The sequence below is a fragment of the Hyla sarda genome, chromosome 1, assembly GCF_029499605.1.
Source record: "Hyla sarda isolate aHylSar1 chromosome 1, aHylSar1.hap1, whole genome shotgun sequence".
Taxonomy (NCBI): Eukaryota; Metazoa; Chordata; class Amphibia; order Anura; family Hylidae; genus Hyla; species Hyla sarda.
The window spans coordinates 29,728,141-29,740,604 of NC_079189.1; the positions used below are offsets into that span (position 1 = coordinate 29,728,141).

Genomic DNA, 12,464 nt, shown 5'->3' on the forward strand with positions numbered 1-12,464 from the left:
ACCTCCCAGACACCAGTCAGTGCATGCACTTCAGTAATACAGGGGTTTTACCAGTGAATGTCCATTCTGATTGGTCAGTTCTTCCAGCCATTGACACGTTTCACAGATCTCGACTGTCCGTAGCATTGTATGTTGAGTCTGGTTTCAACTTACGATGGTCCAGAAAAGACCATTGTATGTTGAAACTATTGTATGTTGAGGCCATTGTATGTGTGTATTATATATATATACACACACACACACACACACACACTTGTCTATAGGGGACAAGCAGTATGGCAATACTTCACATCAGAATGTTGGGCGACAAGCACTTTTAGAGAAGTCCTATTGGTTGGCACCCAGCTGCCCCGGAAATTATGGATATTAGAGGATTTATTTTTATAGGGGATTTTACGGCTTCAAACACCAGTCTGGTTAGGTGTCTTGTGATATCGGAGCGTAAAAAAAAATAAAAAAAAAATATTATATATTTATTTTATTTTATTATTTTATTTTATTTTATTATTTTATTTTATATTTTATTTTATTATTTTATTTTATTATTTATTTTATTTTATTATTTATTTTATATAGATATATCTATCTATCTATCTATCTATCTATATATATGCTCTTTGCTAATTTTAGAGTCTTAAGTTCTTAGAGGCAATTACGACACTTCGCAACTACCTTCCCCTTAGGCATCAACTTTAAGTGACAAGAAACCTGAGCTCAAGTATTACACAAAGAATCTGATCCGTACCTGCCGCCATGTGCGTGCTAGTATAGTATATAGTTTATTACACAAAAAGTTATGATACGTGTATGTCATAATCCTGACAACTTGACAGTCAGCCCAATGCCATATGTCTTAACCCCTTAAGGACTCGGCCCATTTTGGCCTTAAGGACTCAGACAATTTTAATTTTTACGTTTTTCATTTTTTCCTCCTCGCCTTATAAAAATCATAACTCTTTTATATTTTCATCCACAGACTAGTATGAGGGCTTGTTTTTTGCGCAACCAGTTGTCCTTTGTAATGACATCACTTATTATATCATAAAATGTATGGCGCAACCAAAAAACACTATTTTTGTGGGGAAATTAAAACGAAAAACGCAATTTTGCTAATTTTGGAAGGTTTCGTTTTCACGCCGTACAATTTACGGTAAAAATGACATGTGTTCTTTATTCTGAGGGTCAATACGATTAAAATGATACCCATTATTACATACTTTTCTATTATTTTTGTGCTTAAAAAAAAATCACAAACTTTTTAACCAAATTAGTGCGTTTACAATCCCTTTATTTTGATGACCTATAACTTTTTCATTTTTCCGTATAAGTGACGGTATGAGGGCTCATTTTTTGCGCCATGATCTGTAATTTTTTTTGATACCACATTTGCATATAAAAAACGTAATAAATTTATATTTTTTTTTATAAAATGTATTAAAAAAGTAGCAATTTTGGACTTTTTTTTTACGTTCACGCCGTTCACCGTACGGGATCATTAACATTTTAATTTTAAAAGTTCGGACATTTACGCACGTGGCGATACCAAATATGTCTATAAAATTAATTTTTTTTACGCTTTTTGGGGGTAAAATAGGAAAAAAATGACGTTTTATTGGGGGAGGGGATTTTTTACTTTTACATTTTTTTTTTTTACACTTGAATAGTCCCCATAGGGGACTATTCATAGCAATACCATGATTTCTAAGACTGATCTATTCTATGTATAGGACATAGAACAGATCAGTGTTATCGGTCATCTTCTGCTCTGGTCTGCTCGATCTCAGACAAGAGCAGGAGACGCCGGGAGGAGGAAGGAGAGGGGACCTCCGTGCGGCGTTCTGAATGATCGGATCCCCGCAGCAGCGCTGCGGGCGATCAGATCATTCATTGAAATCGCGTACTGCCGCAGATGCCGGCATCTGAGGGGTTAATGGCGGACAGCCGCAAGATCGCGGGCGTCGGCCATTGCCGGCGGGTCCCTGGTTGCGATCAGGGTTATGTACAGGTTATGTACTGCGATCGGGTTATGTACAGGACGTAAATGTACGTCCTGGTGCGTTAAGTACCACCGCACCAGGACACACATTTACGTCCTGCGTCCTTAAGGGGTTAATAGGGCACATGCCAGTCATATGGGATGTTACATAGTTACATAGTTAGTATGGTTGAAAAAAGAAATACGTCCATCAAGTCCAACCAGGGGATTGAAGGGAAGGGTGTAAGGGGATAAGGGAAAGGGATGTAGTTTTATAATTCTGCATAAGCATTAATGTTATTTTGTTCCAGGAATGTATCTAACCCTGTTTTAAAGCTGTTAATTGTTCCTGCTGTGACCAGTTCCTGAGGTAGACCGTTCCATAAATTCACAGTCCTCACGGTAAAGAAGGCGTGTTGCCCCTTTAGACTAAAGTCTTGCTGTAGACCTCCCACCATTAACTAGAAATTATATCTTTAATGCCTCATTCACACTATAGAATCCTCTCGGATGTTCGACGGCAGAAATTCTGGAAACCAGACTTTTTTTTTATTCTTTTGGTGGAAAACGCTTACAAATGTATTGCTGGTAAAGCAATGGGAGGCTGCTGCACTGTATTTTCCGCAGAGTACATAGTGTGAATGGGCTCTAATAAAGGGAGACACAAGCTATGTTCACACCAAATTCCACAGACTGGGCACTGACACAATGGTCCTTATTTACTAAGTCTTGTGTAGGTTTCTATGTGGGTTTTAATTCCCTACAATTTGTTTTTCCACGGTATTTACTAAGATTTCCCTAAATTTATTTATTTACTTTTTATTTTTTTTACACATGTTCTGATCTGTCTGGTTTTCCTCAGCTTAAATCCACCACATTTTCTGTAGAAACCTTAGTAAATATGTTGGGTTTTTGTGAAAATGTCGGGAACACGACCCTTTTTGGCGGCCACACCCCTTTTCAGGTTCTCTCGGTAAAATGGGGAGTTAGTCAGGTTTTTTTCAATTCTGGCGCAAATTCTGGCACAGACAGAATTTCTGGTGCAACGCCAGAATCTGGCTCACAACCAGACAAGACATTTCGGGGTTTGAAATAGTAAATGAAAGCCAATATGTCGGCCCTAGGACCACACAGGAATACACTGTCTCATAGAATTATGCATTCCGCGTGGAGTTCGCAGAAAGAATCAACATGTTTTTTTTTTCTGCCAACACAGAAATCTGAATTTTCGTGCCAGAAACATCTGGAGCGGAAATTCCGCCGTGTGCACAGCAGAATCCCATTGAATAAATATCCGTATGGAATTCTGCAGTGTGAAAACCGCAGAACCCGGCCATACACAACTTTCCCTTTGAATCAGCTGAACATTAGGTTAAGTAGCATCCACTTTCTGCAAATTTTTGGGATACATGCTTTTGATAAATTTTTCGGAGGCAAAATGGCCAAAATATCATTTATTTAATTTAAAGTAGAATTTACCCCTTTTTTTCCCCCAACGTGCGGGCCTTCACCATGCGGAATAAATACCATTATCGTTTCATACCTCACAGGCTTCTGTTCTTGGCAGACTAGAGCTGGGCGGTATGACCAAATATGGGTATCACGGTATTTTTTAACTTAAGGCGGTTCCACGGTATATAACAGCATTTCCCCCCCCCCCCCCCCCCCCCCCCCCCAAATCATGTGACCCGCGAGCACTGTTTTGCTTCTCTCCCCCCCCCAAATTATCAGCCCAGCGCTGTGCTGTCCCCATCGGGGTACTAACATGACACCCGCAAGTGCTGCCCTCCTTGTCCTTCTGTTTGTTGAGGGCCGCCGGCGCTGGAACTCTATACTGTACGCTGTATCCCTATGCCCGGGCTGCAAAAGATAAACAAAAGAAACTAACACACCTTCCTACGTCAGCCTCACCCTCTTCCTGGGGATGGGAACGTCGGAGAGCCGTCAGCCTATCACCGGCCGCAGCGATTTTCTGCCTCGGCCGGTGATAGGCTGAGCCCACTGTCATGTAAGAAGCCGGCTTGTTACATGACAGTGGCCTCAACCTATCACCGGCCAAGGCAGAACATCGCTGCGGCCTGTGACGGTTCTCCGACGTTCCCATCCCCAGGAAGCAGGTCCGGACCATAAGCTCCGGGGACATCACAATGCTGGGCTGATAATTGGGGGGGGGGGGGGGTAGAACACCACTCGCGGGTCACATATGATTATTCGTTCCCCGATGTGGGGACAGCGCAGCGCTGGGTTGATAATTCATTCCCGAGGGGGAGGGGCCCAACCGGTATTGCGGTATGTGAAAAATTCATATCGAGCAGCACAAAAATTTAGGTGTTTGGTATGAACTGGTATACCGCCCAGCACTATGGCAGGCAGGAGGCCATCATCTGGTCTCCTGTTGTCATGGCAACCATCGGGACCCTGCAGTTGCATCGCTGGGTTGCCGATGGGGGATAGTGGGGGGAACCTCCCAGCAGGAAGTAGCTAGGAACCTACCCGCAGATAGGACAAATGCATACGTTGTGCGGAGGGAAGGGGTTAATGGAGCAGAGCTGAGAAGAATGTCAATGGCAGTAAAATATGACTTCATAGGTGATGACATACAAGTATCACGTCTATATCTCCCAGATATAGAGATGAGATTCTAAGCCCCACTATACGGCGGCGCTGTGAAATATTCTGGCGCTATACAAATACGGAGTGATAATAGATAGAGGTGATAAGGGAAAGATGGTGAACAGAGACACTGGACGTGCGGAAGGCTGCCAGAGGCCATTCTTTCCCGACTCAGGAATGTAAGGATACATCTAACACCTGCAGGTGACATCATGTACGGAGCCCGACCATGACCGCAAAACTACAACTCCCAGCATGGGTATGCTGGTAGTTGTAGTTTTGCAACAGCTGGAGGCACCTGCTTGGAAAACACTGCCTTACACAGATGGCCGTAACGCAGGCACAGCATCACCAAATCCAGTGCAAATGGATGGGATATACACCCTTCACATACAACGTATCGTAACGTAACCAGATATTAACCACCATGGGGAATTTACCCACCACGCTGTAAATTCTGCGCAGAGGAGCCCGGAATGAGAATAGGGCCAATCCTCATAGCTTGATGTAATGTTTGCCTCAGATTCTGTTGCACTCTCTTAGTAAAAATACACATAGGCCAGGGCCAGGTACAGACTGCGTAAAATTCGGGTGTGTATTTAACCCCTTAACGACGCAGGACGTATATTTACGTCCTGCGCCGGCTCCCGCGATATGAAGCGGGATCGCGCCGCGATCCTGCATCATATCGCGTCGGTCCCGGCGCTCATCAACGGCCGGGACCCGCGGCTAATACCACACATTGCCGATCGCGGCGATGTGCGGTATTAACCCTTTAGAAGCGGCGGTCAAAACTGACCGCCGCTTCTAAAGTGAAACTGAAAGTGACCCGGCTGCTCAGTCGGGCTGTACGGGACCGCCGCGGTGAAATCGCGGCGTCCCGAACAGCTGACCGGACACCGGGAGGGCCCTTACCTGCCTCCTTGGTGTCCGATCGACGAATGACTGCTCCGTGCCTGAGATCCAGGCAGGAGCAGTCAAGCGCCGATAATGCTGATCAGAGCCGTGTTAATACACGCCTGTGATCAGGATGTGAGATCAGTGTGTGCAGTGTTATAGGTCTCTATGGGATAACAATGATCAGTGTGTGCAGTGTTATAGGTCCCATAGGGACCTATAACACTGCAAAAAAAAAAAAAAAAAAAAAGTAAAAAAAAAGTGTTAATAAAGGTCATTTAACCCCTTCCCTAATAAAAGTTTGAATCACCCCCCTTTTCCCATAAAAAAAATAAAACAGTGTAAAAAAAAATAAATAAACATATGTGGTATCGCCGCGTGCGTAAATGTCCGAACTATAAAAATATATCATTAATTAAACCGCACGGTCAATGGCGTACGCGCAAAAAAATTCAAAAGCATATTTTGGTCACTTTTTATACCATTAAAAAAATGAATAAGTGATCAAAAAGTCCGATCAAAACAAAAATCATACCGATAAAAACTTCAGATCACGGCGCAAAAAATGAGTCCTCATACCGCCCTGTACGTGGAAAAATAAAAAAGTTATAGGGGTCAGAAGATGACATTTTTTAAACGTATACATTTTCCTGCATGTAGTTATGATTTTTTCCAGAAGTCCGACAAAATCAAACCTATATAAGTAGGGTATCATTTTAACCGTATGGACCTACAGAATAATGATAAGGTGTAATTTTTACCGAAATATGCACTGCGTAGAAACGGAAGCCCCCAAAAGTTACAAAATGGCGTTTTTTTTCTCGATTTTGTCGCACAATGATTCCGTTTCGCCGTGCATTTTTGGGTAAAATGACTAATGTCACTGCAAAGTAGAATTGGCGACGCAAAAAATAAGCCATAATATGGATTTTTAGGTGGAAAATTGAAAGGGTTATGATTTTTAAAAGGTAAGGAGGAAAAAACGAAAGTGCAAAAAGGAAAAACCCTGAGTCCTTAAGGGGTTAATTTTATGTGCGATTTTTCGGCTGTAACTCTGGGGAAAAACAACACTACAAATCACAGCCTCTGCTTTATGATTGCTGCGAGTCCATAGCAACCAGTCAGATCCCAGTCACTATAGTCAGTGGGGCTAGCTTTAACAGGGGTACTCCACTGCCCCAGCATTCAGAACATTTTGTTCCAAACACTGGGTGCAGGCTGAGGGGGTGGTAACTTCACGCCACCTCAATACACGCCGCCATGCCCACTCCCATAGACTTGCATAGAGGGCATAAAGGGCATGGTGTGACGTCACGTGGGGTGTGGCCGTGATATCATGACCCCCGCAGCCCACACCCAGCGTTCAGAACAAAAATGTCCCGAATGCTGGAACGGTGGAGTACCCCTTTAGGAATTCAAATAATACAGACAAATGAGAGGTTTTTATAGCAACTATTTACCCCAACAAACCAATGAAATTTTCAAATGGGGTTGGTTGCTATGGAAAATTCCTGAGTGTTTTACCTGAATCTTAGTAAAATCTTTTTGCCCAAAGCAACCAGCACCCCCCATCTTTCTGTGACTAGGTACTTCATAACGAAAATAAAAGCAGGAAGCTGACTGGTTGCTATGGGGATAGGCCCGAAGCATCCTCACAGAATGAGAACAAAATGTCCACATTTAAGGGTGCGTTCACACTGATTTTGTCCCCATTTCTATTACAGTACATTCAATTTACATAGTACACTATTGTATACACAAAAAAAATGTAAGTTAACAGCAACTGCATTCGTTCTTTTCCAAAAATAGGTATACGCAAAATGGAAACAAAATTATACATTTTTATTATTATTATTTTACATATGAATACATTTTCTTTGTACTTTTAGCTGGAATGCGCCATTTTTTGCTTGTCTCGTACTGATTTATCCCCCTCACGGTGTCCACCGTGTTGTTTACCTCAGTGTTTTCCTTCCTCCTACAACGACCCATAGATCAGTGTGATGTAGGAAGCGGAGCTGTGGCCTCGGCCATCTAACATGTCATTGTGGTGTGTATTTTTACTAACGTAACCACAGAGTAACCAGAAAATTACAGGGCTGCCATCTTCACATGGGACCTCAGTATATGTTTAGTCATGGCTCCCACTCCCAAACCACGGCCTTCCCTCCCCCCCACACCATTAGACGTTGACCTAATAGCCAGTGTCATCCGGAATAGGCTAAAACTGTTCTCAGATAATAAGTTATTCCCCTGGCTGGGCCGCAGAGCCCTGTGTACAAGACAGAAAAACTCCCTTCCTTCCTATTACAGTTTCCATTCTTTGCCGCATCCCAAACAATTGCAATGAATGTCTGTACCCGGCACAGGGTGCCAGTCTTCTGTCGACACAGGATCCATCAATACGGGCTGGAGGTCTAAGGAGACTTAAGACACAAACCCAGGGTACAGATGGAGGCCACAGGGACCTCATATGTCCATAATAGAACAGTACTGAGGACCTAGTAATAAATAGTAATATAATAATACAACCAAAACAGACATATGGATGACGATTAGAAGGTGGGCAGTACACGACCACCCCCCCCCCCCCCATGTGTGCTTTGCGCAGCTTCTCTACCAACACCCCCCCACCAAAGAATTATCAGCTGCGCTGTCCCCACATCATGTCACCCGCAAGCGCTCCTCTGTTCATCCTCCTATGCGTTGTGGGCCGCCGGCACTAGAAATCTGTAATGTACTACAAATAATGTTTCCCGGGCTGCAAAAATAAACAAAATAAACTTTAACTACCCTGCCTACGTTCCCCCATTGCTCTGGTACAGTCTTCACTGTCCTGCGCTGCGGTCCTCTTGCTGTTTCCTTGGGACGGGAAAGTCACAGAGCTGCCAGCCTATCATCGGCCAGGGTGGGACATCGCTGCGGCCGGTGATAGGCTGACTGCTCTGTGACGTTCCCATCCCCAGGACCGCAGCGGAGGGACCATGAGGCCGGTAACAAGGAACATCGGAAGGTGAGAGTTTATTTTGTTTATTTTTGCAGCCTGGGCAACGTTATTTGTAGTACAGTTCAGATTTCTAGTGCCAGCGGCCCGCAACTCATAGGAGGATGAGCAGAGGAGTGCTTGCAGGTGACATGAAGTGGGGACAGCGCAGCTGATTATTCATTGGGGGGGGGGGGGGCGGAAGAAAAGCAGAACAGCAGGTCACATGTGATTAGTTCCCTGATGTGGGGACAGGGCGCTGCGGCGGATAATTCACTCATTCGATGGGAGAGGGGCACAACCGGTATTGCGGTATGGGGAAAATTTATATCCAGCACTAGTGTGTAGCGTAATTTTGTCTGGTATAAATGTCGGGGACCATGCCAGAAACGCAGTTTAGTCAAAAGGGTACATCATTAGCTACCAAAGAACAATGCATTGTGGGAGTTCAGATGACCCCTATACATAGAGATTCACATATAGAGTCACATAGGGCACTATTGAACATAGGGTCGGTCGTACTTTGGGTTTCAGTCTTTTTCCCTACCATGTTAAAAACACACACATAAATGGTGACAAAGTCCTGACCCTGAAAAGTGACAACACAAAGTTTTGACTTCCACAAACACATATCTTCACGTATGGATTAAGCAAAGCAGACGTTCATGTCGGCCGAGGCAGAATTCCTCTACTACCCAGCGCCTGAATAATAAAAGGACGTGATGCTGGGTGACAGCAGCGCTCCCAGGGTAAACAGACAAGTCGTGAATGGGACGCATGGGCCAGAACCCTCCTGTGCGCACAATGATCCCCCCCAGCCGCTGCCTCTCATGACTGCTGACTGTCCGCTTACATTCAACCACTACTATTCCAGAAATGGCTTCAAAATAATTCTGCTTTGTGTCAGTGTTTTTAAAACAGCACAAAAAATAAAAGGTTTAAAAAAAAAAAACAATGAAACAGTATCCCTTACCAGCACATAATGAAGGCTGCAGTCATTGTCCAGTATAGCTTCAGATCATAGCAGTAACCTCTATGAAGAAACCTGCATCGCACGGTGCCCTTAACAGAGCCACGTACGAACTTAACGCCAACACGTTCGTCATATTTATTTCTTTTTTTTACTTGTCGCCTAAAAGAGGGAGCTCAATATTTGATGACTGGACGACATCATTAGGATGGATGTGATGGAGGGTATCACTGCTTGGACCCCCCCCCCTTTAAACTTTTATAGGAGTGCTCTCATAGGGGATAACTAGCGAATTGATGGGGCCCGACTACTGGGAGGCTTTGGCAATGTTGGGAAGGCCCAAAGATAATGAATGAAGTGACGGCATTCGCATTGCGCTCCATTAGTTCAGGGCTACAATTTCACTGCATTTTCAGGATTGATAGTTGGTCCCAGTGGTTGGACCACCAGAGATCACTTTGTTATTTAGCCTGCAGTATAAAGTTGACAATATATTATAAATAAAAAAGGTGCTGCTAACTATTTTTTGGGATAACGTATGTGTTCATAAAAAACATTGAGCTTTTCTTTTTAACCCTACTATGGGACTTAGCCATGTTACCATTCCTATACTACATTCCAATATACTTTATACATCTGTATGTGTTTTAGCATCCGTATGACCGCCGCAAGTCCAAGCCTGACCACAGGTCTGATGGCCGTAACTGACAGCTGTCAGGGCTGGGCAGTATGACCAAGTATGTGTATCACTGTATTTTTGTAACCTATGGCGGTTCCACGGTATATAATGGTATTCCCCCCCCCAAAAAAAGTATTATTAGCCTAGCAAGAGCTGCCCTCCTCCTCCTCCAGTTTGTTGTGGGCCGCTGGTGCTGACACTCTATAGCTGTATCCCAATGCCCGGGCTGCAAAAGGTAAACAAAATAAACTTTAACGCATGTTCCTACATCGGCCTTATGCTCTTCCTGGGGACGTGAACGTCGGAGAGCCGTCAGCCTATCACCGTCCGCAGCGATGTTCAGCCTCGGCCGGTGATAGGCTGAGCCCACTGTCATGTAAGAAGCCATGACTAAGAGCAACAGCTCGAAACGCGTCTGCGTTTACTCCTGACTTTAGAGTGACATGTCACTTGCCGCCTGCCATGGCATTCCCCTTTTTTAATGTGTATGATTAGAAGTTAAGTTTAAGGATTTCTGCTATTCACCAGGAGCTGGATTTTTTTTCCCCTTGATTTTTTTCTTCAAGAAGCCGGCTTCTTACATGACCGTGCACTCAACCTATCACCGGCCGAGGCGGCACATCGCTGCGGCCGGTGATAAGCTGACGGCTGTCCGACGTTCCATTCCCTAGGAAGCAATTCTGGACCAACAGGGAAGGGGAGTTAAAGGGGTAGTCCAGTGGTGAAAAACTTATCCCCTATCCTAAGGATAGGGGATAAGTTTGAGATCGCGGGGGGTCCGACCGCTGGGGCCCCCTGCGATCTCTCTGTACGGGGCCCCGGCTCTCCGCCGAGATAGCGGGTGTCGACCCCCGCACGAGGCGGCGGCCGACACGCCCCCTCAATACATCTCTATGGCAGAGCCGGAGATTGCCGAAGGCAGCGCTTCGGCTCTGCCATAGAGTTGTATTGAGGGGGCGTGTCGGCCGCCGCCTCGTGCGGAGGTCGACACGCCCCCTTCCCGCGGGCTGTCGGGGCTCCGTACAGGAGATCGCAGGGGGTCCCAGCGGTCGGACCCCCCGCGATCTGCAACTTATCCCCTATCCTTAGAATAGGGGATAAGTTGTTCACCACTGAATCACCACTGGACTACTCCTTTAAAGTTTATTATGTTTACCTTTTGCAGCCCGGGCATAGGGATATAGCTATAGTGTCAGCGCCGGCGGCCCACAACAAGGAGGATGAGGAGGGCAGCGCTTGCAGGTGAAGTGAGTAGTACCCCGATGGGGACAGCGCAGCACTGGGCTGATAATTTTTGGGGGGGGGGGGCAGCGCTCGCGGGTCACATAAGATTAGTGCCTCGATGGGGAAAAATTCATATCGTGCAGAACAAAAATTTCGGTATTCGGTATGAACCGGTATACCGCCCAGCCCTGTTTCACTGGTCATACAGGTGCAAAAATGCGTCTGTATTACCTGTGTGTATAGGGCTCAGTCACTAGCGATGGCTCATGTCCGTGGCAGGCCTAGCGCAGCCATTGTTCGGCCCCTAGCTGCCATAGGAACCGATCTGAACTCAGTCACAGCATCATGAGGCCACTGAAGTGGTGACAGGGGGGGTTGCCCTTTAGGCACATAAGTTGTAAATGCTGGAATCTGAGTGATACAGTTGAAGTGATCGTCTTTCCAAAGCCACCATTAGAGCTGATCACTGGACATCTATGTACAGCTCTGCCCTACCAAGCACAGTATATGGGCATCTTCTAGGTATGTAATGCCAGTACTGGCATCATGAACGTTCCTATGAATTGGTTGTCTAAGCTACAGTTGTTATTTGAGCTAAAAAACAATAGTCTCTGCAGTTTTTTCCTGTCCATGAATTGTCGGCATCAGCAAGAGACGAGGATCTCAGCGCCAATAATTAGCAGCGGCGTAACATGAAACCGTCAATTATAACCTACAACCCCCCCACCCCCGCATACCCGTAACCTACAAACAGCGCTGCTTAACTGCAGACCTACAACACGGGACACAGGTTCTTTCAACAAATGTATAGAAACACAATACAAATTTTTGCTCCAACCTAATATCAAGCTGGAAGCAATCTTCCAATACAATCCGCAAGATCCTAAAGTCCTGGTGATGTCCTGTAAATATAGTCAGCACCTCTAATACAAGTGGTCACCAGTGGCAGCAGAGCCTGTAGCTGGACAGCCACCTACACCCATGTCTGATGCTTGCAGAAATACCTTAAAGGAGAACGGTCATCCTGTTCACTGACACTAAACCCAATGGGTTATTGTGCGGGGAGTCCAACGAGGGGTCACTTACTAATAGGGATGTAAGGAAAAATCGATTCGCGCGATTA

The 12,464-nt window shown here is 45.2% G+C and overlaps 1 protein-coding gene across 4 annotated transcripts in view; it reads right to left on the minus strand.

The window, feature by feature from the left end:
* PTPRA (protein tyrosine phosphatase receptor type A) overlaps positions 1-12,464 on the minus strand; it is a 192,976-nt gene that overhangs the window by 160,585 nt on the left and 19,927 nt on the right. Inside the window, exon 1 of one of the 4 annotated variants that reach the window (XM_056553496.1) lies at positions 7,010-7,043. The exons of the other annotated variants lie outside the window; for them this stretch is intronic. The gene's annotated coding sequence lies outside the window, so the exon portion shown is untranslated. Of the gene's footprint in view, positions 1-7,009; positions 7,044-12,464 lie in introns of those variants that run through there. 4 annotated transcript variants of the gene reach the window in all.